Source organism: Archocentrus centrarchus, chromosome 4, assembly GCF_007364275.1.
Source record: "Archocentrus centrarchus isolate MPI-CPG fArcCen1 chromosome 4, fArcCen1, whole genome shotgun sequence".
Lineage (NCBI taxonomy): Eukaryota > Metazoa > Chordata > Actinopteri > Cichliformes > Cichlidae > Archocentrus > Archocentrus centrarchus.
Window position 1 is genome coordinate 5732317 of NC_044349.1, and position 23319 is coordinate 5755635.

Here is a 23319-nt window from a genome sequence, read left to right on the forward strand (position 1 = left end):
ACGGTCTTTGAACGCCTTCCAAGCATCATTTTTTGAGTTGAGGCCTTTTTATAAAAACTCTTCCATGTATTTCCTTCTTTAGTTCAAAGTTACAGTATTTCACTTTCTTTATGTAATTACTTAATAATTACTGCAAATCTAATACAAACAAAACTACAGTTTGTGTAGGTTCTCAGTCATCCAGGTCATAGTAGTCTCTGGAGTTTGAAAAAAGGGCGGCTGGACTTCTTGTTTCTTGATAGTGTTTCACCTCTCACCCGAAAGGAACTGAAGAAGCTTTTCAGCTGAGAGGTGAAATGCCTTCAAGAAACAAAAAGAAGTCCAGTCAGAGTTTCAAAAACTTTTGACGGCTGTTGGGGATTATTTTTTACTCAATGAATAAAATGAAAAATGTTTGTTAATTAATTTGTTAAATAATGCCAAATTGATGACTGAATTGATGTCTTTTTGACTTGTATATTTGGTATATACTCTTCTGTGAATATTATTTGAATGTTATTGCAAAAATACAGCTTAATAAATTGAATAACAAATGCATCTATAAAGCTTGTCTGGAGGACTCTTATAAAGTTGAAACCAATGTTCCTCTAATAGCTCTTAAGCCTGTTTCATTAACTTCCTTCACTAACTGTTTGATTAAGTTTAAGAAAAGCACATAGTTTGAGCTACAATAAGCCCTTTAGAATAGTGAAAAATTATACATAATTCTGCATACTCACCAATCAGTAAGCATTAACACAATTTCAAATATTAACACATAATATAACCTAGTATTATGACAGCCCTGCTGTGGTTGGGTGCTGCCCTGTGAAGCAGTACACAGCTGATCCCACTCAGCAGAACCTGCTGGAATACACTGAAGTTAAACCTTTTTACTAAAGGTTTGCTTTCTTAGGCTACGTTCACACTGCAGCCTGAAGCGACCCAATTCCGATTTTTTTTCTTTTTTTTGCCCTCATGCGACCTGTATCCGATCTTTTCATGACAGTCTGAACAACACAGATCTGTTTTTTTCAAATGCCACCCAGGCCACTTGAATTTGTGACTTTCAGGGCGTAACATGTTGTGTGCTGATGTTATCAGAATATAATTGTTACCTCTAAGGAGCTATGATGCAGTACATAGGATGTTGTGGTAAGATGCATAGGTGGTTTAAAAATATGTATGGATGGGAAGATACCATAAATAATTTCTAAAATATTTTAAATTATACTAAGATCAGGATATTAAAACAAACTTCAATCCTGATAATACATACAATCCTGTGTATGTATTACAACACCTGGGAGGTAACGGTGAGCTGTAGAGACTTGCTGTCATTACTGAAAATGTTTGTCTGCTCATCTTTTCTGACTGTTTTTTTTTTTCACTGGTTTTACATTTGGCTAGGGTCAGTGCCACTACTGGTAGCATGAGGCAATACCGGGACCCTACAAAGGTTTCACAGGTAATCCAACTCCTCCAAGATGGCACATCAATACGTGCCATTGCCAGAAGGTTTGCTGTGTCTTCCAGCACAGTCTCAAGCGCATGGGGGAGACTCCAGGAGACAGGCAGTTACTCTAGGAGAGCTGGACAGGGCCGTAGAAGGCCCTTAAATCATCAGCTGGACCAGTATCTCCTCCTTTGCTCAAGGATGAGCAGGATGAACACTGCCAGAGCTACAAAATGACCTCAAGCAGGCCACTGGTGTGAATGTCTCTGACCAAACAAACAGGCATCCTCTAGTGAACCCTGTGCTCACTGTCCAGCACCGTGGAGCCCGACTGGCATTTCCCATAGAATACCAGAATTGACAGGTCCACCAATGGCATCCTGTGCTTTTCACAGATGACAGCACATGTGACAGATGTGAAAGGGTCTGGAGAACCTGTGGAGAACGTTATGCTGCCTCGTTCAGCATGACCAGTTTGGTGGTGGGTCAGTGATGGTCGTGATGGTCTGGGGAGGCATATTCATGGAGGGATGCACAGACCTCTACAGGCTAGGCAACAGCATCCCGACTGCTGTATCAGGAGGAAATTCTTGGACCCACTGTCAGACCCTACGCTGGTGCAGTGACTCCTGGGTTTCTTCTGTTGCCTGGCCTCATGTGGTGAGAGGATGCAGGCTGTTCCTGGAGGATGAAGAAGCTGATACCACTGACTGGCCCCCACGCTTGCCTGACCTAAATCCAACAGAACAGCTCTGGTACATTATGTTTTTGTCAATCCGAAACCACCAGGTTGCACCTTAGACTGTCCAGGAGCTCAGTGATGCCCCGGCCCAGATCTGGGAGGAGATCCCCAGGACACATCTGTTGAGCATGCTCTGACGTTGTCAGACATACATAAAAGCATGTGGGTCATACAAACTGCTGAATACTCTTTTGAGCTGCTGCAATGAAAATTCAGCAAATCGTTTTTTCTCCTTGATTTTTCAGGGTGTCTTTGAATTCAGCCCTCTGGAGGCTGATAATTTCATTTTCTGTTTAACAATGTGGCGTCCATTCATTCCTAACACATTACCCAGTCCATATCAGTTAAATAAGGAGAGATCATTGGGAAAAGATGAACATTATATAATGATATACAGAATCCAGTTAATCTGGTGGTTAGACTCCAATGAAGATAAAGATGGAGGCTTGGATGGTGCACTGAGTGATCTGGATGAGGTGGAGATGGGGCGGAGGTGGGCTGCATGAATAGGTCTGCAAGGAAGAATGACAGGTAAGCAGTGAGATTATGAGTATGCAAAGTGGAAACTGATTGGCTTGAAGAACAGCCAAAAGACGATTGGACTAGAGCAACGATGTCAGCTTTCATTTGACAGCATGTGAAAAATAAACTAACAGTCAAATAACCAGGAAAGCAGACAGAGGAGTGAATACAGATCTTCCTTATTGAACTTATGCCTGAGCTTCATTATAGATATCAAACATGATTTTTTGGGGGGTATCTGATGAATTTTCATAGTGTTCCTTTAATGTTTTTGAACAGTGTATTTTAAAAGGGTGCATGTGTAGCTGATCCAGATGTTGTCAGTTAGATCCATCAGGAATACAGGCCCAGTGATGAGGAACAAGAAACCCCCAAGGACCAGTTCCCCCCACACAGACCACTCCAGAGACATGTGGCCCATAACAACAGCGGCAGCGGTTCCTAAAGGAGAACATGATCATTTGTAGGGTAAATAAGAATCCCCAAAATGTGGCAAAAGCTCCTTTTTTCAAATTAGGTACACAGTGGGAATATAAACTAACACAAACACTGAACAAGAAAATTGCTGCTTTTGAAATCTCTGCGGTAATTCAAAATGTACTCTGTGAAAGAAAACTGCAACATTTTGAAGAAAATGGGAAAGAAAATATTAGAAATGTACTTTCTGTGGTCTATACATTCATATGGCTTTGTGCTAATGTTAAAAGCATCTGAAAAGATGATTTACTGTTATCCATGGTACAAGTTCAAATTCCTTTCTGTTATATAGCAGAAAAAACTAGAGCAGGTAAAGCAAAAGCAGCACATTGCCATATCAGATCTACATATTCTACTTATGAATATATGTAATGTGAAAAAGCTCCAGGTATGTTATTTCTCATCCATCCATGCATCCATCCATCCATCCATCCATCCATCCATCCATCCTCTTCTGCTTATCCAGTTCAGGGTTACAGGTGGGGGTGAGAGGCAAATTACACCCTGATCAGGTCGCCAGCCTGTCCCAGGGTTTACACAGAGAGACAGGCCTCTATTATTTTATTCAGGAAAACTATATCAGATAAAATATCCCTTTGTGTGTTATTATGTACTGCATGGATTCTGTGTGAGGTATATTAATTAGACTTGTTTATGTTTTTTGTTTGCTGTCTGTTATCTGTAAACAATTCTTACATTTAGATTATTTAATAAAAATTGGTCCTTTCTCACAACAACATATTTAGCAACTTTCTTCCTCCTTGTGCTGATATCAGCTATGAAAACCTCCTTAGTTAAAGGCTGGACAGGTAATAGGAGCTTGGAGCAGTGATACTTCTCATTTGTGCCACAGGGTGGCACACTGTGACTCTGATTCATCACAAAGCTCCTTTTACCACATGTGAAGGAGTAATGAGACCTTCATCCCAGTGTGAGGAGGTGAAATTGGGCACTATGAATCTTTGGAGCACTGATTATTTTAACCTTTTTTCATTCTCACTCATTATGCCCCCCCCCCCCCCCCCCCCCCCCCCCCCCACTCTCCTGTTCTCATATATATATATATATATATATATATTTTGTTCTCATATTAACTGAAGTTGTTCACTACATATTCTTTGTAGTTTTCCATATAAATATAAGTAGCCTTGTCAAACTGTACTTGAGAGTTAAATGGGAATTAAGGTGAGTCACAACAGTCAGTTAGGTTGGTGTAAATGAGGACAGCCTATAGACACAGATCGACTGACAGAGCTTTTTATCTACTGAAATATGAATGCAGGTTATGTGTTTCCTTTGATTCCTGATCCCTCCTGGCAATCTCATGCTAATAGTCCAACATAAACACCACTAGGGCCAGTCTCTGCATCTAACATGTACTTAATCAATCCCCCTGGCTCTGATTTGCAGACTGGGGTCAAATGGAGACTGAATAATTAAACCAGTTTCCAGAGCAGTGTCAACTGGAGGCTTAGCAGGGTCAGGGAGAGCTAGCTGTACGGCTTCGTAGAGAGATCAATAATGTAGCGCTGAGTTCACACTGCAGGAGTTCATTTAAAATATCAGATGCTCGTAGTTTGGATTAATTGGATATCTGAATATATTTTATAATTTAAACCATCTGACAGCACACAGGAGTCTTTAAAGGCACCATAACATTAGTAAACAGTCCCATCTCCATGAAGGTTATTTAATTGTTTTGTGAAATATTTTTACTGGGTGTAAATGAGAATTAGCATGGCTAAATGGCTAAATCTCGTGTATTTACTTGATGGACCTAAGTGCTCGTGGTAATTAATTTGTACTGTCCCTTTTAAAAAGACATAAAACTAACTACTCTCTGGAGTAAGTCCAGTAAGTCTACATTATTGTTAACATGAAAGAAAGTTAAGGTTAGACAGCTGTAATTCCTGGTTTATGGAGTGAAATTAGTCTCAGAAAGGTCACAAATTTGATCACTCAAAAATGCTGTGATCCACACAAATAAAGGAATTTGACCATGTAAAACTAGATACACGCACAAATTTTTACCTTCGTCTTCGTAAGTCAGATCATTATCACTTTAAAAAAAGCTTCCTGTGCAAACAAATGTCACAAAAAATATGTGTGATATTCTTTTCATTCTGTTCTTTTCACTTTTAATTCAAAGGTCACTGGGCACCTTAGATATACAGTATCTGTGCAAAGCTTTGAGTCTGCACTCACAGGCCAACATTTCCATCCAGACTAATGAGCACGGTGCACCTCAATAGCACCCTTCCTCTTCCCCCTTCCGTCAGGATGCAGGAATTTTGGTGCGAAAAATAAAAAACTATCCTCTGCCTAAACAATCTGTTTGGGTAAGAAACATCAGACAATGATTACAGTACAATATATAACTATGGAAAGTGACTAAAGGGGTTAGACTCCCCCTGCTTTTTAAAATATCTACATATTTTAAACTCATGCCCTCGGTTTAACCCTCATCTTCAGTTTTGTTAGGACATCACCAGTTTTACTGGGATTACTTAAAGGTTCAGATACAAACTGCAGATACAACCTTAGACAGACGGAGGAAAATTGTGACCTCATTCATGCTGGCTTCTCACACTGATTAACTGATTAGATAGCATCATACTGTGCACAGGGTTGCAGGTGGGGGATTTGAATTAGCACATGCTGTGTTCCGGTATACGACGGACACTGATGCTAACAGGGTACCCAGTGTGTTAAGGTGACAAAAAGGGGTCGTGACTAAGTGTCGGTATGTGAAGAGTTGGGAAGGTGAACATGTTTTTGTAGCATAAATCTATATGGGACTATATTCAGCACTGGATATCCCTGACCCGGACCAGGGAATGTCCTCACTGAAGCCATGCTCTGAATCTATTATGCAGGTGTTTGATGCGTAAATGACTTGGGATTACTCCTTTACTCTGCAGACAAATAGATGTGCCTCGGTGCTCTGCAACATCTTCCCCTCGACAATCACGCAATAAAAAGCAGAATTCAGCGCACACATTCATTCTAATACCAATAAGCTACTATTTTTTTTTCTCTAAACTCCAGGGCATACAGTTATTAATATGCTGAATATGAAAATAGAAAATTATGTTGTGCTTTTCTTCCATATTTTATCATGTTGGTAATCCATATTCATATTTTCCCTATCGGTTTCCACCAGGTTTTTTCCTCAGGGATGTTTTCTAAGTGTGGAATAGAGAAAAATACAACAGTAATCTTCGGGGAAATATCAGACATGGGCCCTACAGCTTGACTGCATGTTGGACCGAACCATTTACAAGTGAAAGGCATACAGCTGGATGTGGTTTACACAGAGTAATTGCCTTTGGTTTCTGGGGAATACAGATATGTATCAGTGCTATAATCAATAAAAGTGCACTGGCTGGTTAGCAGCAGCAGCTGCTATACCCATATGGGGATGAGAGTATGAAATTAAATAGTCTAATTAATGCTGTTCCTATTGTCTGCTGTGCTTTGGGGGTTGCAAAATACTGACTGTAGAAAGGGATTGTCTTTTCTTTCCGCCTGTTTATTCAACTATTTTTTGTAGTGGAATGTGTATATTATTCATAAGCTTTAATTATAATTTTTTAAATTATTATTATTTTAAAACAACCAGAACCGGTTCTGTTTAATATGGAAGTTTAGTAGTTGTATTATTGTATCTTGCAGTGATGTTATGATATGAATCTGATTATTTCTGCCACCATTCACAATCGTTATGTCTATGTAACCTTGTGTAGTGCATTGTCTCCTGCTGGAGACTCGTCTCCCTCTAACTTGCAGCAGTCACTGGTGTAAGTACAGGCAGATGCTGTTTTTTTTGTTGACAAACTTTTAAGGTGAACTGATGTTTTTGCTTCGTATTTATATTAGTGTGAGATAATCAGCAGGCTTTTGGAATGCCAATGAAGGAGCTGATGTTTGTCCTTTAGACAACACTTTCACCCACACAGCTCAGTTTCACCAGATTTCTTCTATGGTCTTAAAACCTAAGTGAGGGGAAAATATGTATCTTTATACTCATTAAACAGAGTAGATCATATAAAAGAGTATAACATGAAGAAGCCTCATTTTTTGGGAAATGTGCTTTCATACATACAGTATATATGAATATTTTGATATAATGAGTCTTCAGGAAATCATACAGGTGACTACATGGAGGGAAACCTCTTTGTTCCTAACAATAATAATAATAATAATAATAATAATAGCAACAGAACAACCAGTGGTGATGGAATACTTTAATAGTTTAAGTACCTTTAAGTAAAATACTTTACTTAAAGCTGCACCAATCACTTTCTTAATGGCTCAAATGACTACATGTAATTTGAAAGCAATTGTTAGTAGTGCCCAATTTCCTCTAAGCTTTTTAGTGTTTAATTTATTGTTGGGGATTTATGACCAGTGACTTTACTGTTTTTGGTTTACTCTCGTTGTAGAGAGACAAACTGAATGACTAGCTGATGAAGTAGGTCAGAATTTTGCAAATACTAAACTTGATATTTCCCTTTTTGAAGGAGATTAAATGTAAATAAATGAGAATTGATACTCTGCTTAACCCTTTTACTACCACAGGGGTCAAGCCACCAGTGACCCATGTGGTAGTAGAAGGGTTAAATTCATCACGAGGTCAGAAACATGACTCCAAATGAACAGCAGTATTTAATATTCTGGTGAGTAAACAGTAAATTCATTCTTTGTGTGTATAATAATAACACTTTAAATCTCGAAGACAATCAGATTCTGTGAGAATCTTTTGGACTGAGTACCTGAAAATTCTAATACTATTCCAATTCCAGTACTATTCTTATGCCATGCAGATGTAAGTACATCTGCATGGCTGTATTGGTTATGGTGTGCGTGTTGATCCGGGGCTCGTTGGTTGTGGTTGAACAGTTGATTCGATTTCCTAAATGTCAGTTCACTTCCTATCTGAGAAAACTAACCAGCTGGTCAAACTCTCTGAAAACTATAGAAAAATGTTCCTGTGATTAATTTATTGTCTTTTTTTAAAGTATAAGATACATTCAGGTATAATTTATGACAGTGCGCCGATTTGAACTGTAGGACAGCATCATCTCCTTTCCTATCAGATCAACACAACTGATTTTAAATCTAAACTTAGCACAAAAAGTAAAGACATTTTTGTTTGGTTGATTATTTATTGCATTTTGGCAATAAATCTTATACTGTTGGAAAGCCTGTTTATTCCCCCTTAAATGGTACCACATTTGTGAGGAAATTAACTAAACATTCAAGCCAGCTGGTGGCCTTTATGTAAGGAAAATGCATTTGTATGAGCAGCAGAGTTGAGGATGTGGGTTGCACTCATGAAAAACATGCCAAATCTTCTCTGCCAATTCCAAACAGCTCATTGCTTGTTTGGTGTTGTTTATTGGATTGAATGATTGAAGTCTGAAGAAATAAGATATACTGGCAATTTACCAATTTATTCATTTAACTAACAGGCACCTCAGCAGCATGTGGAAGAACCACACACAGCCGCAACAGCCTGGCACCTCCTCCTCATCTCACCAGCTTGGTCACACGCTGCCGTAGGATGGCATCCCAATACTCTACCAGCATTTGTTGCAAGTCATTCAGTGTGGCTGTGTTGGTCACCCTAGCACAAACAGCACATCCAAACTGATCCCCCAACCGTTCAATGGGGTTGAGGTCAGGACTGCAGGGTCCATCCTCTCCACTCCCAAATTCTGGGGGTCTCTGATAAACCCCACTCTGTGGGGGTGAGCGTTGTCATCTTGGAGGATGATTTCAGTCCCAGAGTGTAGAGATATAGTGTTGCCAGTGGTTGCAGAATCTCATCTGAATATCTCTGCGTTGAGGTTGCCTCCAGTGATGACAAACCTTGTTTGTTCAGTGAGGGAGGTGCTGCCCCATACCATCACACCACCTCTACCAAAACCCGTTACCCTATCAGCATAGCGTTCTCCATGTCTTCTCCACACTTTGACTCTATGATTCAACTACATTAGGCAGAATCTGGACTTATTTTTCTTTTTCTCCAAATGTGGCAGTAGGAAGAAACAATACACAGTCAATGGCATGGTGAAAGCCCCACCTCCATGTGGCCATATTCAGAAAAAGAGCACACCAACAAAAGAATAATATTTCTTATGGTCCAACAAGAGCCTTCTGAGCATCCTTCCAACAAACTTGGCAGCCACTGTGCTCTTCTTGAAAATGGAAAAAGTATCAATTTCCTTTTGAATGAGCACCTGCACCTGAGCTTCTGTTGTATAGAACATCCTCCCTGAAGAAATAAAGTCATCTTAGGCCTGGGCATAAAAAGAAAGGCTATCAGTTCTATGGAGACAGAGATGAGAGTCATAAATGCTAAGCAGTACAAGGACACTCTACCCAAAGTCACAAATAGTTAAGCCATCCCGGGCACCCACAGCAGAACCAAGCACTATGGCAGCAGTGATGTAACTGGTCATTCTCTGATAGCAGCTGGGCTGTAGCACGCTATAAATGCAGGAGAAATAGGCCACATCAGCTGGCGTTGTAATGCTGTAGCTGAAAAAGGCCAACTGAGCCAAGCGGACCCCCAAGCCAACCAGCACAAGCAGAAAGGGTGTGACATAGATGGACACCTGAAAGATCATAACAGGCTTGTATCCGAGTACATCAGCGACCAGAAGGACTGGGATGAGGAATACACACAGTCCACACAGAATAAACTTGTCTATTCACCTAAAAATGCACGAGAGGAGAGAGATGCTGAGTTATTTTTAGAGGATTATTTTCTGGTTATAAGAGTATCTGTGAAACATAATGACAGTAAAGATGCAGTCTCACTTGTGTGTGCTGCCAAAGAAAAATTACTACTGCATGTACATGACAGAACAGCAAGCATTTTTAATAAGGCTTACAGGCTGATATATGTGAATTATCAGCAAATAAACAAAATGGCCTCAGCTGAAATAACAGAGACATTTAAGTATGGGGAAAAAGTTGTAATTATTAAGAAGCTTTTTTTTCATGTGGCCTGCATTCTGCATGTTGATGGCAGCAGTAAGCAAATCTTTTATCTGCTGGATTAAGCTTATGAAACCAAACCACATTTTTAACAGCTACTATTGACACAAATGCAGGGATGTATTTACAATAATGATATCTATATCTTGGTGGAAACTGCAATTTTTGGCCTTTAAAGAAAAATAATTACATGCGTGCAATCCAGTCCAATTTTCTCCCTATTTTCTGTTTGCTCTGTTTACATAACATATGATTATAAACAAACTAAGCATTCAAGCCAGCTGGTGGTATTTAAAAAAATGCAGTGCTGTAGCTATCTCATAATACAAGCAAAAGATATGATTCAGTGTTCCAACATCCTCAAGAACTGCTATCACAATTAGAGATTGATGAGGTGCAAGACAAATGCTACGACACAGGGGGAGCAAGGACGTCAGGTCAGGTGGGGGATATCATCATCCCCACACTACAAGATTGTGTATCAGCAGCTAACCTGAGAGATAAGATCATGGCTAAACTGGAAACCCAGACCCTCCATAGCCAATTACCAAGACTACATGAAATACCTTCTGAAAGTCTACTAAAAGATCTGAATACAGCATTATGGACAATCCCTACTGTGACCATCACTGAAATCAACCAGCTGATCCATACTGCAGCAACAGTGATCCTTGAGATGCTTGACTATAAGATGAATGACAGTCACAAGGAGCAGTACCCTCCATGGAAAAGAAGAAGAAGCAGGAGGGAAGTTAGTCAGCTATCAGAGCTGCAGAAAGATATGATGATGAGATAAACTGTCCACACCTGAGGCCTTAGAAACTGCCAAGCAAAGACTCACAGCTTTGGCTAACCACGTGATGGGGCATACAAGAGATAAAGAAGCCAGGAAAATAAACCAGATGTTCTCCATTGAACCATCCAAAGTGTGGCAGGGGAACAATTTGAGAAAAAGCCTCCAAAGGTCATTGAAAATGACTGAGCTAAGATCCTGTGGGACTTCCAGATACAGACGGCCAAACTGGTGATGGCTAACCAACCGGACAAGCAGCGAAAGAACACAAGAAGGAACTGTGGTCCCGGTGGAGTGGCTCCAGCAGTTTCCAGGAACGACATCTGAGATCTAGAAGAGTGCAGTCCTGGGAACAGCTAAGATACTGGGCAGGACCCTGAAGCTCGCAGGCCTCTGGTACAGGACCTATGCTTGAAGGAAAAAGACCACCTCCAGGGCGATTGGGAAATTTTTATATATATGTGCGTCTCTTCCATAAGATCTGCTTTATCACAATCAGTCTTTTTCCTATTTGGGATATGCCTAGTCACTATCTCCTTTCAGCCAGTGCTCTATAATTTTGTTTTTTCTTAGAGTCTAAGTGGCAAAAATACTTCAATTTTGCATGCTTATGTTTGTGTTCTTTTCTCTGAAATGATCTCTTCTGTTTAAATATTTTGAGAGCACAAAACTGAATGTGCCATGTGCACATTCTTTACAAACTTTTTTCCTCTCATATAAATTTCAAAAGTCACTGAGGACAAGTTGAAAAGTTAATTTACATCACACATGATCGAGCATCAAATGAATACACCTCGAGTGTGCCTGCTATAATTTGTGTGAACAGTGCAGATCTCATTCCACCATGTGCAGCACAAAGTGATTGTCATTGCAGAGGTGTGAGCGATCTCATTTTCTCCTTAATGTCAATGAGGCAGGATACTGTAAGGACTCTTCTGTTCTCCTCTCTGTGCCAAACTTTGTTTCATCACTGAATTCACTCAGTGTCACATGAACACGGTGGGTCTGCTGCTGTTAGTCTTATGTATCCTAAGATCACTTTGCCCCAGTTGTGCATAATTCTTTCATGTATCAAGAGACAATGACATGTTTGTAAATGATGAAAAGAGCTAATGTCTATTCCATATTCCACGGACCCTCGTCAGGGATGAAATGTTAAATGATTGATAACATGAGTTTTTGAGTAAAACAAACCTAACGTTCGTAAGTACATTACACAGTTGTCTTTTGGGAGTAGAAGAATAATTGTCTTCTTACCTTAAAAACATAACTAGTTTTCCATGAAATGTGTGTTGTACACACTTTCCACTCAGCCATGAGGTTGCCTGTCAAAGGATGCTAAATGTTTCTTCTTCATCACATCACATCATCTTGACTCAAGAGAAGACCCTTGTCCTAATGCAGTAACAGTCAGAAGTTTGGACACACTTACCCAAACCTTTGGTACTGTACACTAAATAAGCATATTTTGACCATTGGATTTATGAAATGTATATACCAAATCTATTTTGTTCTCATCACCGTGTGTATGTTAGTCAGTCAGTATCCTTTGAACCAACAGCCTTGGGCAATACCCATACAATTTGCATACTGTCTGCACAGTGCCCTTCCCCCATTGCCCTACAGTATATGAAGAAACACCTTTACCTTTAGGTGAAGAAGAGAAAATGGTGACAGTGTTGTGAGAAAGAAACCTGTACCTCTAAGGCAAGAAATAAAGAAAAAGTCTTGAATTGAATACTAGTGTATGTCCAAGGAGAAAGCCAGAAGAGGTGCAGCTCCAGAGTGTTTCTACAGGACTGACAACCATTTAAAATCAATCAATCAATCAATAAAAAGCAAAAATAACAAGAGTGGTGATTATCATTTCCCCCCGAGACACTCACTGTGACTCAAGTAAAAAAAGTTTGGAATCAAAGTTGATTTAAAGAAGACCAAAAGACTACAAGAAAAAGAAGAAAACGGGTACAAGACAAGTTACTTTTGGTCAAGTTACCTTGAGATAATCAAATTCTTCACAACTTTATGTTGAGGAACATTATTCTGAAACTGTTCAATAATTTACAGACAGTTTTTTGCAGATTGGTAAACCTCTGCCAGCCTTACTTTTGAGAAATTCTGCTTCTCTAAGATGCTCTTTTTTATACTCGACCATTTTACTGACCTGTTGCCAGTTTACCTAATTACTTGCAAAATGTTTCTCCTGCTGTTTCTTTCTAGTACCACTTTTCCTGCTTTTTGTTGTCCCCATCCCAACTGTTTTGCCATCAAAATTAGGTAATTTTTTTCAGAAAATAGTAAAATGTCTGAGTTTAAACATATAAGTTTTCTGTGTTTTATTGTGAATAACATATGGGTTTATGCAAATGGCAAATGGACTAGTTCATATATATTGCTTTTCTAATCAAGCTGAGCTGTATACAACACGTTTGCAGTTACCCATTCATACAAGCACTTCCTTCTACAGCTAAGAGCTTTCTATCTAACATTCACACACATTCATACTCTGACAATTGCATCGGAGAGCAACTTGGGGTTCAGTATCTTGCCCAAGGATTCTTTCGGCATGCAGACTGGAGCAGCAAGGAATTGAACCACCAACCTTCCAATTAATAGATGATATGCTCTATCTCCTGAGCCACAGCCACCCAAATCATTGCATTCTGTTTATGTTTACATTTTACAAAGCAACCCAACCTTTTTAGAATTGCCATTGTTCTAATATCTAATAAAAAACAAAAGAAGAAGTTAAAAACAAACAAACAAACAAAAAAACTACAGACACTAAAGAAGATTCATCTGGAGGAGGTAAAAGTTATAGGAGATCATAGAGTTAAGAAGGCAGTTTACCCAGTATGATTTGAGTAGGTAGCTTACACAAATGTTTTCCTAACTGTTAAATTAAGGCAAGCCTTGTTTTGATAATAAAGCAAAGCCTAGCTTTCAGTTGCATCACTAGGTGCTTGATATTCACTCAGAAAGAAAACCTGTCATCCACCCAAATACCCACTGGATATTTTTTTCAGTGAGTTTCTCTTTTAAGGTGGAAATACTAGCCATACATTGATGTCTGCAGCTCCTCAACTGCCTCATTTAGAGCAGAGCCCACTGTGTAAACTATTGTGTGATCTGCATACAGACACACTTGATTTAAATTCTTCCAAATTTTATTTACAAAACCAGATGATTATGAAAGAGAATAACACAGAAAACTGTTATTCTCTATTGTTTTGAGAATAACATTAAAATTGAATCTTAGAGACACTCTTAGAGATTGAAAAATTGGGATATTGAAATTTCAAGATTACAGAAAGACTGCTGAAACGTTCGATCTCTGACCTTTTGTCTAGTGTCACCCTCAGAACACACTGAATATTTTTAGTCCAACTTCTGCTTAGAATCCAAGAATAAAACAGAAAAAAAAATGTAGTTTGTTGGTAATGATGAGAGTGACTGTTGTCAGCTAAATGATGAGGTTCTCTATTATTTGGCCGTCTGAATGTCACTGCATAAAAAATCTGTGTATTAACAATCATTTCAGGAATGGTCTAATTATGCCAACATTAGTGTTTTAATGCTATTGTTTCAGACATCATCTTTATATATATTTACATAACTTTGTTTCCATTATTTGACTCATATTGCATAATGAAAACAGCAATCTAAAAACACTTAAAAATCTTAGAGCAGTCACATATTTCATTTTGTAGCTCAGTAGCTCACCTGCTCAGTGGTGAGATTCTTCTAAGTTCCCATGAGAAACTCTGTCATGAAGGACTCCATGGGCCTCATCATGGAGCAGAAACCATAGATGCAGAGCAGTACTGTGGGGCCCACCCATCCAGTCTAGCAAGGCATATAATGGCTCGCCCAGAAAGGCCTATTGCCACACTCCCCGCTCTAGCAAAAGTCCATCGCTCCACTCCTACTCCCCAGGGACGTCTGGCTGCATCCGGCGAGAGCACAGTCTAATTTAGGCAGTTTAATCTGTTGAGATATAGAAGCCCCAGATAAGGCCAAGGTGAGACTGACTGTGAACACCAAGTCACCTGCTTTGCCATTGTTGTTTCTCTTCTCTGAAGTTTTCCTGGCTAAGGCGAGACAGGAAAAAAATGTAAGGCTGTGAGTGAAGATACATTAAGATGAAATATGAGGTGCTGAGCCCCTGGGGCTACAGCAGGTTATAATAAATACTGTCTCCTATTCTGTCTTTATACAAAAACACCCTAATTTTTGCAGATATTGTGGAGAGGTGAAAGTCGTGTGTGTGTGTGTGTGTGTGTGTGTGTGTGTGTGTGTGTGTGTGTGTTAACCAGCACTGAGTTGTTACATGCTGTGGACCTGTTTGGCTTTTGCCATCACTAGTCAGCACAATCCAACAAAAGGTGTTAAATCCAAAGCTTCAGATCATCAAAGCACTAATAAATAATACAGCCTGTATTACTTTCTGTTTTATATATATTTAATAACTACTTTCATACGACTTGGACCCATCCACACTCCAAATCAAACGTAACTGTGATGTAACTTTAAGGTTAACTTTAGTTCGATGGCTTGGCTGTGAATTCTTAACACTGTGGGGGTGGGGGTGGTGGGGTCAGTTATTGCTCAGATGAGAATTACTGTAGTCTGTAATTTTAAATATCCAGCAGTGAATTATGACTCACCAATGAGGCGTCAACAGAAAGCTCTGCCTCAGCTCAAACTGTCAGGCTGCCTCCATGACTAAGTTCTCAACATCAAGGTCACAGCAGAGAAAATGTTATTCCCATCCATATATTTCACACTTAATGTTATTGTATTTACAGCATAATGTACAGTGACTACAGCTGGGGGAAGGGGGGGGTGTGTGTGTGTGAAAAAAATGTGACCTTTTGAATGTCATAAAATCATGAAGCCTGCAGTAATATTCTCTGCTGTTCTTCCCATTCCCTTTTGGCCATTACATGTTGTACAACCAGTAATACAAAAGGTCACGTGATCATTAAGGTGCTACGCTATGTTGCTACTCTAAGTATTTAATGTCACTTAACATCTTTAAAATATTGTTGTTGGTTGCATTTTACATATAATTTCTACCTTCACTGACGCTTTCTTTTCAGGGACATATAGAGCATACAGATAGTGGATGACAATTCTAGCATCACATAATGTATGTCAACTATAACCAAGTCCATAAACGTCAAGGTTGATTATATGTAACATAAACAAATATAAAACATGAAATTCATGGGCATTGCTCTCACACACAAATACGTGTTGTACAAACAGCTTTTGACAGTGTTGTTTATTAGCATTAAACGTCCCTGTAACATAATGAGCAGCAACACAGCTGAATGTTACAGATAATCTACTTCATTTAACCACAGTTCTACACTTCTTAATGAGACTTTCTGAATAATAAAGCATAATGGACTAAATACCATAACTGATTCTTTTTTTTTAATTTAATCTCTGAATAGGTTCTTTTGTCAGTATGCATTAATTTTTGCACTTGCAATTTATTGTACAATAACAGGCATTTCCAGATGTTTTAGTATTCTCCTTATTTTTCTGCTGTTTGTCATTCTGTGAACGTGCCTTCCTCCATAGTTTGTGAAATCATAAAATCATAGCAGGTGTTGCACTGTTGCGGTGGAGATAACAGAATTAGTCATAAGAGCACTGTTCCTGTTGCTGTGTATTGTGTCTCTGCATATGAATCAAACTATTTGGCAACTTTGTGTCATAATTCCCTGACAATGCAATGAAAAGCATTGTGTAGCTTTTACACCACTGATGTTCTCCTCAATTTTTCTATAACAGGCAGAGAATAAAAAAAAGAAATTGTGTTGCCATCATACTGAGCTATTTGCCAAAGTTATGAAGACACTCTAGTTTTATAGTGTTGAAATAATACTTAAACCGATGCAGTATAATTCTGCTGTACTTTTATACATCATGAACAGGAAATGGCATGAACACAACAGCACTGCAGCATCCAGTACAAAGATCTTGATCTTAAACCTGACTTTCTGAACTCATTATCCCCCTGATTATCTCAGACCTGCAGTCTATTTCCCATTATATTACAGCAGACAGAGATGGACCTCTTTTTCATTTTGAGGAGCCAGCTCAATTTCTTTTTTTTTTTTTAGTAATACTCTCCATGAAGTCTGTGCTGGAACTAAAGAAATGATCAAAGGTAGAGGATCTATCTTCCATTTCCTCTTCCTTCCATCTGTAAGTTCAAGCTTAAAGATAGTGTTAGACAGTGGTACGATAGCACAGAGTGCAACCCGTGGGAGGCAATAGCAGGCAAATGTCTGAAATTGCCTGCTGTGCACAGTAGTGCCAAATGGAGCACAGCATGCTGAAGGACATCTAAAGGCTCATGGCACCATATTGGTGTGTGTCACACGAACCTACTCAGAGAAAAATTTGTAGAAATGCCCGTGTGGAATTTGATTTTGGAGTGAACGTGTACTGAGATTTTGGAGAAAGCTCTGAAATACCCCGGTCGACCCCTGTTGTGTTAAGCCGCACAAGCAAACCTCTCCACAACCTCAATGTAACAGCACAGAGCAGAGAAAATGCGCAAGTCTTCTTTACAAAGAATGCTTTTTTTAAAAAAAAATTTTGGGAACTTTTTACTTTCTTTTTTTCTTCTTTTAAACATCATTGCACTTGGATTATTCAATTTCTTGTCTATGCCCTTCCTTAATATTTCAATTAACCCATTTATCCTTTCCTTCTCATGATTGTGAATTGCAGCGTAGTGGATTTTCAAAGGAAACAAGATGCATTGATTCCCAACGCTTCACAGACCAAACCTTTCTTCTCACAATCTGCCTTTTTTTTCCTTCTTTGCTGGCAAATTATATGAGGCTGCTGCAGTCAGGAGTCTGACTTTGAAATAGTGCGTGCGTGTATGTCCGCGTGTGTATGTGTGTGTGGTGTATATTGAGGTGTTTGCAAGGCTCAGATAAGCACATGTGTGCATTGATTCGGCTGCTAAACAGAACTCCCACTGTGTCGAGTTCATAAGACGTGGTTCTCATTGATTTCTTTGGACATTGTTGTACTTGTAATCAAGTGGCTAAAACTAGTTTGTGTTTTAAACAATAAATACAAAACAACATATTACAAAACCACTTATGCAGCCTGTTTTTCTTCAGATTACTTATTATTGACAGTCCAATTTTATTTCTGTGCCAAAAATTATTAATATTTGATATAATTAAGTAATTTGCCTGTTTAGTATTTTTATTTATTTAGAACCATTTTTTCCCCCAAACTAAACATATTACTGTAGAGATAGATAATGTACACATGCCATATTCCAGCAAATAAAACCTTGACATGAAATGGAAATGATGAATTAGCCCTTTTTAAAGACTTCATTACAAAGTACTACATCCAAACATACAAGCATTTGCTGCCCCAGCAGAAAACCTTTGGGAGCATTCCGGTTGGAAGGTTGGGACGGAATTAATAAAACATGCTGAAACCGTCCATCTGAAGTTTTCAGGGAGATCTCCGAGCCAGATGCTGGCCATTCAAAGCACAACACTAGATGGAGCTCTTGTTTCAGTGAACACCTGTAACATCAATCATCTCTGCGATGCAGGGTGCTCGTGACACATTCCTGACAATTTTGACAGTCTCTGCTTCGTACTTGTGAGGGTGGGAAGAGCAGCTCATGATTGACATGCTGATGGACAGACAAACAGTGAAAACCTCAAAACCAGCTGTCCTTGCCATGTGGCCATCTGCTGCTTCCTGTTTAATTGGATGATGAGTGTTCTGACTGGAATGTGTGCTTCACTGCTAAATATTTTGTCCCCATATGTTTAAATTATGTCTTTAGAGTTTCTATACAGTCACAAAAAATGTAGCAGAATTGTTAATAGCCCTGTCAGAAGAAGGGGTAGGAGTCAGCAGATCATAGCTATAGCTGACAGTGACATGATCTATACATGTGTTGAAGATATAACTTGGTCACAATCATATAAAAAAGCTGTGTTGCTGGCTTAGAGCTAAGCCCCTCTGACATTTTGTTCATTCAGCCTTCACACAGCATTTCCTGGCACTGAAATACTGTACAGATCACCTACAGTAATGTGGAAAAAGCATGCTTTATTTTCTCAACTCTGGCCTGAATTTATAATATGATGGACACCTCCATCAGGGTATCACTGTATGATCAACACCAGGAAAGATATGAATCACACAGTACAAGCAATTTGTCTCCGGGGCAAATTCCTGTTTCTCATTCTACCTGTCAGTCAGATGAAAAATGAAAAATAACCTTTTTCATCATGCATTCTGGTGGAACACTGTCTTGCAGCCCTGCTGAATAATCCAAACATTTTCTTGTAACGTACATAAAGAGATTATCAATTTGTATTGGAGATGCTGCTTTTCCACTAACATCAAGTAATTTCTTACAGCGGTCTGAGAAGCGAAACAAAAATCTAGTAGTATTGTGTTGCAGCGGCTACAAGAATAAAGGCCATCATTCCCAGTGAATAAGTAGAAAAGAAAAACTTGTGAAATTCAAATGTCACTGAACATCACTAGATGAAAAGCAATGTAAAGCTCACAAGGAGCTCCTTCTGATCACCACTTCACATTTGAGTCAAGTGGACCTATGGCTATCAGCGCTGACCCCAACCCTGTGACATTTAAAAGGGGAAACAAGAAAGGCTTTTGCTGTCCAGTCGCACAAAATAACAGTAATATCTCCAGGTGTGTGTGACAGGAATCATAGCAGTAGTTAGAATTCAGAAAAAAAACCAAAAAACTTTTGGGTGTGCTTGGTTGTTTTTTGGAACAGCTTACTCATCATTTATACCAGTGGTAGAGTATAGAATGACCACATGGTTATAGCTATGCTGTTTTAACAACCCCAGGCTACTCATAGAGAGATTGAGACAACGATCATCACATGACTCTCATCAATCAATACCCCCCCCAGGAAATCAATTCTGAGGTGAGAGCCCAGCCTGAAGGAAGTCCAGAAGATCATCAAAAGGGCAAAATCACTTTCAGCTGCCAGATCCATCAACATGCTTTGCGCTGTGTGCTGCAGACAGGTCTTTCCACACCTCAGGAAAATTCGCAGGGTAATTTAGCAAAGAGGGAGGGTCGCCAGCCAATGGAGGTGTGGAAGAGGTTTCTCCATTAACCCGAAGCAGCAGATGATTTGTTTCAGTGAACCACCTAAAAAGTTATCTTTGAAAACTGGAAAAGATAAAGCACTTTCTGAAAAAGGAACATGAACATGAATTTCAAGGCTGTTGAAGTGCAGTGCAGATTCCCTTGATGGAGTCTGGTTTGCATCGACCTCTGACAAACATCTATATAATGATGACATCCCCATTTGCGAAAAATTCACAAATGGTGCCAACAGTATCTTACAGGGTAGAGATAAACAAATTTCACAGGGAACAGTGAGTTTCAAACCAAACAAGTATAGGTTCATGGTACTAAAAAAGAGGGCAGGTAGTGGCCAACTTACATTTCTTGATGTCTGGTTGTACTATTTGATCCATCACACTGCAGCCAGTGAGTAGCCTTGGGAAGAGCTTTCACTCCAGCTTTATAGTCACAGTTTCTATAAACAATACACTTCACTGTGAAAATGGATAACTAGCTTACCTATGAGATTTAAGCTCTGGATTTACCACAATGTAATTCTGTCCATGATCTGATAAGCACATCCAAGCAGCAGCCTGTAGGCATTTGCATAGGGCTCAATGGAGGCAGCAGGAATGGCTTCAACAACAACAAACTAGATCATCCCACTCTTGACAAGGTTGGAGAAAAGGCCGAACAGATGTGGTCATGGTGAAACTCACTGTGCTCTCGGAAGAACGCAGTGACGAGAAATGTTCTAAATACTAGGAGTTACAGTATGGATGCAATGTGTGACACCCCAGTAACCCACCTGCCACCTGTTGCGAGCAGGCTCAGGTGGGTTAGTGAGGCTTTGCAAGTTAGTTTGATATAGTTGGTTAGCCAAAAGAAGAAGGCTATCACAATGTTTTCTGTAGCCCCAGAAAATAAGATTGCTGTGGCCCGGGATGGAGACTCTATGGCTACTGCTGCTGGGATGCAAACCAGAGAATGATCAGCCCCCAGCTGGGTTGCCTAGGAGAGAATGTATGATACTGAAAGACCTGAAAAACCCAGTGGCTCCAGGATACATAACTATTCCCCAGAATCAGCAATGCCAAAGACTGATGTATTAAATAAGGAAGATTTTATAATTTATTTATACCAGTGGCAGAGTATACAATGATCCTAGGGTTGCGCCTATACTATCAGTTTCAACTTCTGCTTGACTTTAAAGTCTTTAATGACACAATGCTAACATGCTGAGGTTTTGGCAGATATGTTTACCCGAATGGGTAAGTGTGTCCAAACTTTTGACTGGTACTGCATTAGTATAACATGTCGTGGTAATCTGTTAAATTTCTAGAGAATTGTCAAGAAAGAAACTTGACTGTGATGTAATGGACAGTTTGTGGAGTTTGTAGTCTAGTGGTATTATACAGATCTTATAGAGGTCATAGGTTACTTCCTACTAATTTAACAAATCTGAAACAAATAAGTAGAATAACTCCTTATGCCAATATTCACACCAGTTAGCACACATCTATTAGAAGCCATGCATTAAAACTCATTAGAACTCATTTGGTACGGATGCAAGGTCTTTCGCACCAATCAATCAAGGTCATTGCAAAGATGATACCACTCCAGCGCTGTAGGGCTCTTAGACTGATGAGTGTCAACGGCCTTTGGTGATCGCTGGAGGGCTAATGTTCTCCTCACTGGGCTCCCTCCTTTCCCTACTTCTAACAGATGAGTGCTGTTCTGACAGAGAGAGCTGTAGGACGAGGAAGGAAATAAAAGATGTCAGCACCCTTTCGACATCTTGTCAGAGTTGTCCTGTTTTGCCTCGATCCGGAATTCAGAACTTCTTGTTCTCCTTTTCTCTCTGTTTGGTTCACATTTTTATAGGTTGCTCTGGCTTACTTTGAAGAGACTACCTTTCATTAGCTCCCTGTCTACAGGTGTAAATATGTGCAAGTACACATGAACGTGTGCGTGTGTGTGCAGGCAAAAAAAAAAAAAAAAAAATACACTTTCAGTACTTTTCTTCCAGTTCCTCTTTCTCTTTGCCTCTTTTCCTTGTCTCTTTCCACACTTCATTCTCTGTGCATTTTGCTTAAAGTGATGCTCCAGTAATCGTGACAGAGGAGGAGAGGGAGGGGGAAGGGTACAAAGAAGGAAGAGGAGGAGATTAGCTTAAGATTTTGGTGTGTTATATATATTTTTTTTTTCCGTTTCTTTTTTGATTCCGAGCACCACTCAGACTTCTGTTTGACAGCTCTTATCCAGATCCTTCAGGGTGCTTCCTTCCGCAATCAACTAATCATATTTTTTACAGTGCTGCCTTTTGTCAGACTATCTATATTTGGCTCACATCCAAACAGGAAGCAGTATTAAGTGCTCATCATTTGGGCAGAGATTTGAGAGCCCTAAATGCTCAGACAGGATTTAATTTGGATCGCAGTAATAACTGATATTATTGGGATAGTTAGTGGAGTGTGTTGTTTTTATGTTCTCACCATGTGTATGTGGGTTCTTTCTGGATGCTCCAGCTTCCTCCCACAGTCCAAAGACATGGACGTGAGGATATGTATGTGATAGTGAACGGTTGCCTGTCTCTCTGTGTTAGCCCTGCGATAGATTGGCAACCTGTCCAGGGCGTACCCTGCCTCTCCCCCTATGACAGCTGGGATAGGCTCCAGCACGACTGTGACTGTAAGCAGAAGAAAATGGATGGATGGATTGATTAGATGGGGAGTTTCTCAGTTTTTCTGTTTCATAGAGACCAAGCAGACCATAACATTGGAAACACACATTGTTAATTCTAACCTCTGCAGTGTTCCCAGTAAATGTGTCACTTTGTGTCACTTTCTTTTAATAACTAGTACAATTTGTTACCATTGCCATTAAGGCTTATATGTTAATGGAAAGCATTAAAAATGGAGCAGAAAGGAAAGTCCACGGAAGGTAATCAACAGTACATTTTAGGGAGCTGACAATAAGTTCACACTGTGCTTGATTTAGGCATTAATTATTCTAATGAAAGCAGGGAATCCACTTTAAGGTCAAGTTGAGCTACTGGCAGATACATTTGGTATTGAAAGTCATACTGTATGTTAATTAATACATTCGTCTGAGAGAGGTGCTGTGCAAAATGCTACTTTCTAATGACCTTGCCGATTATGTTGGTGCGATCTCTTAATGAGATCACCTCATTATGATTATTTGTATGGTGTTATTATC

At 39.5% G+C, this 23319-nt stretch overlaps 1 protein-coding gene across 2 annotated transcripts in view; it reads right to left on the bottom strand.

Moving 5' to 3' along the window:
• The window catches only part of LOC115778823 (regulator of G-protein signaling 8-like), a 60032-nt gene extending 45304 nt beyond the window's left edge, over positions 1–14728 (bottom strand). The window contains exon 1 of one of the 2 annotated variants that reach the window (XM_030727162.1): positions 14701–14728. The gene's annotated coding sequence lies outside the window, so the exon portion shown is untranslated. The remainder of the gene's footprint in view (positions 1–14700) is intronic. The other variant, XM_030727164.1, reaches the window with a different exon arrangement.
• Positions 14729–23319: the final 8591 nt, after the last annotated feature.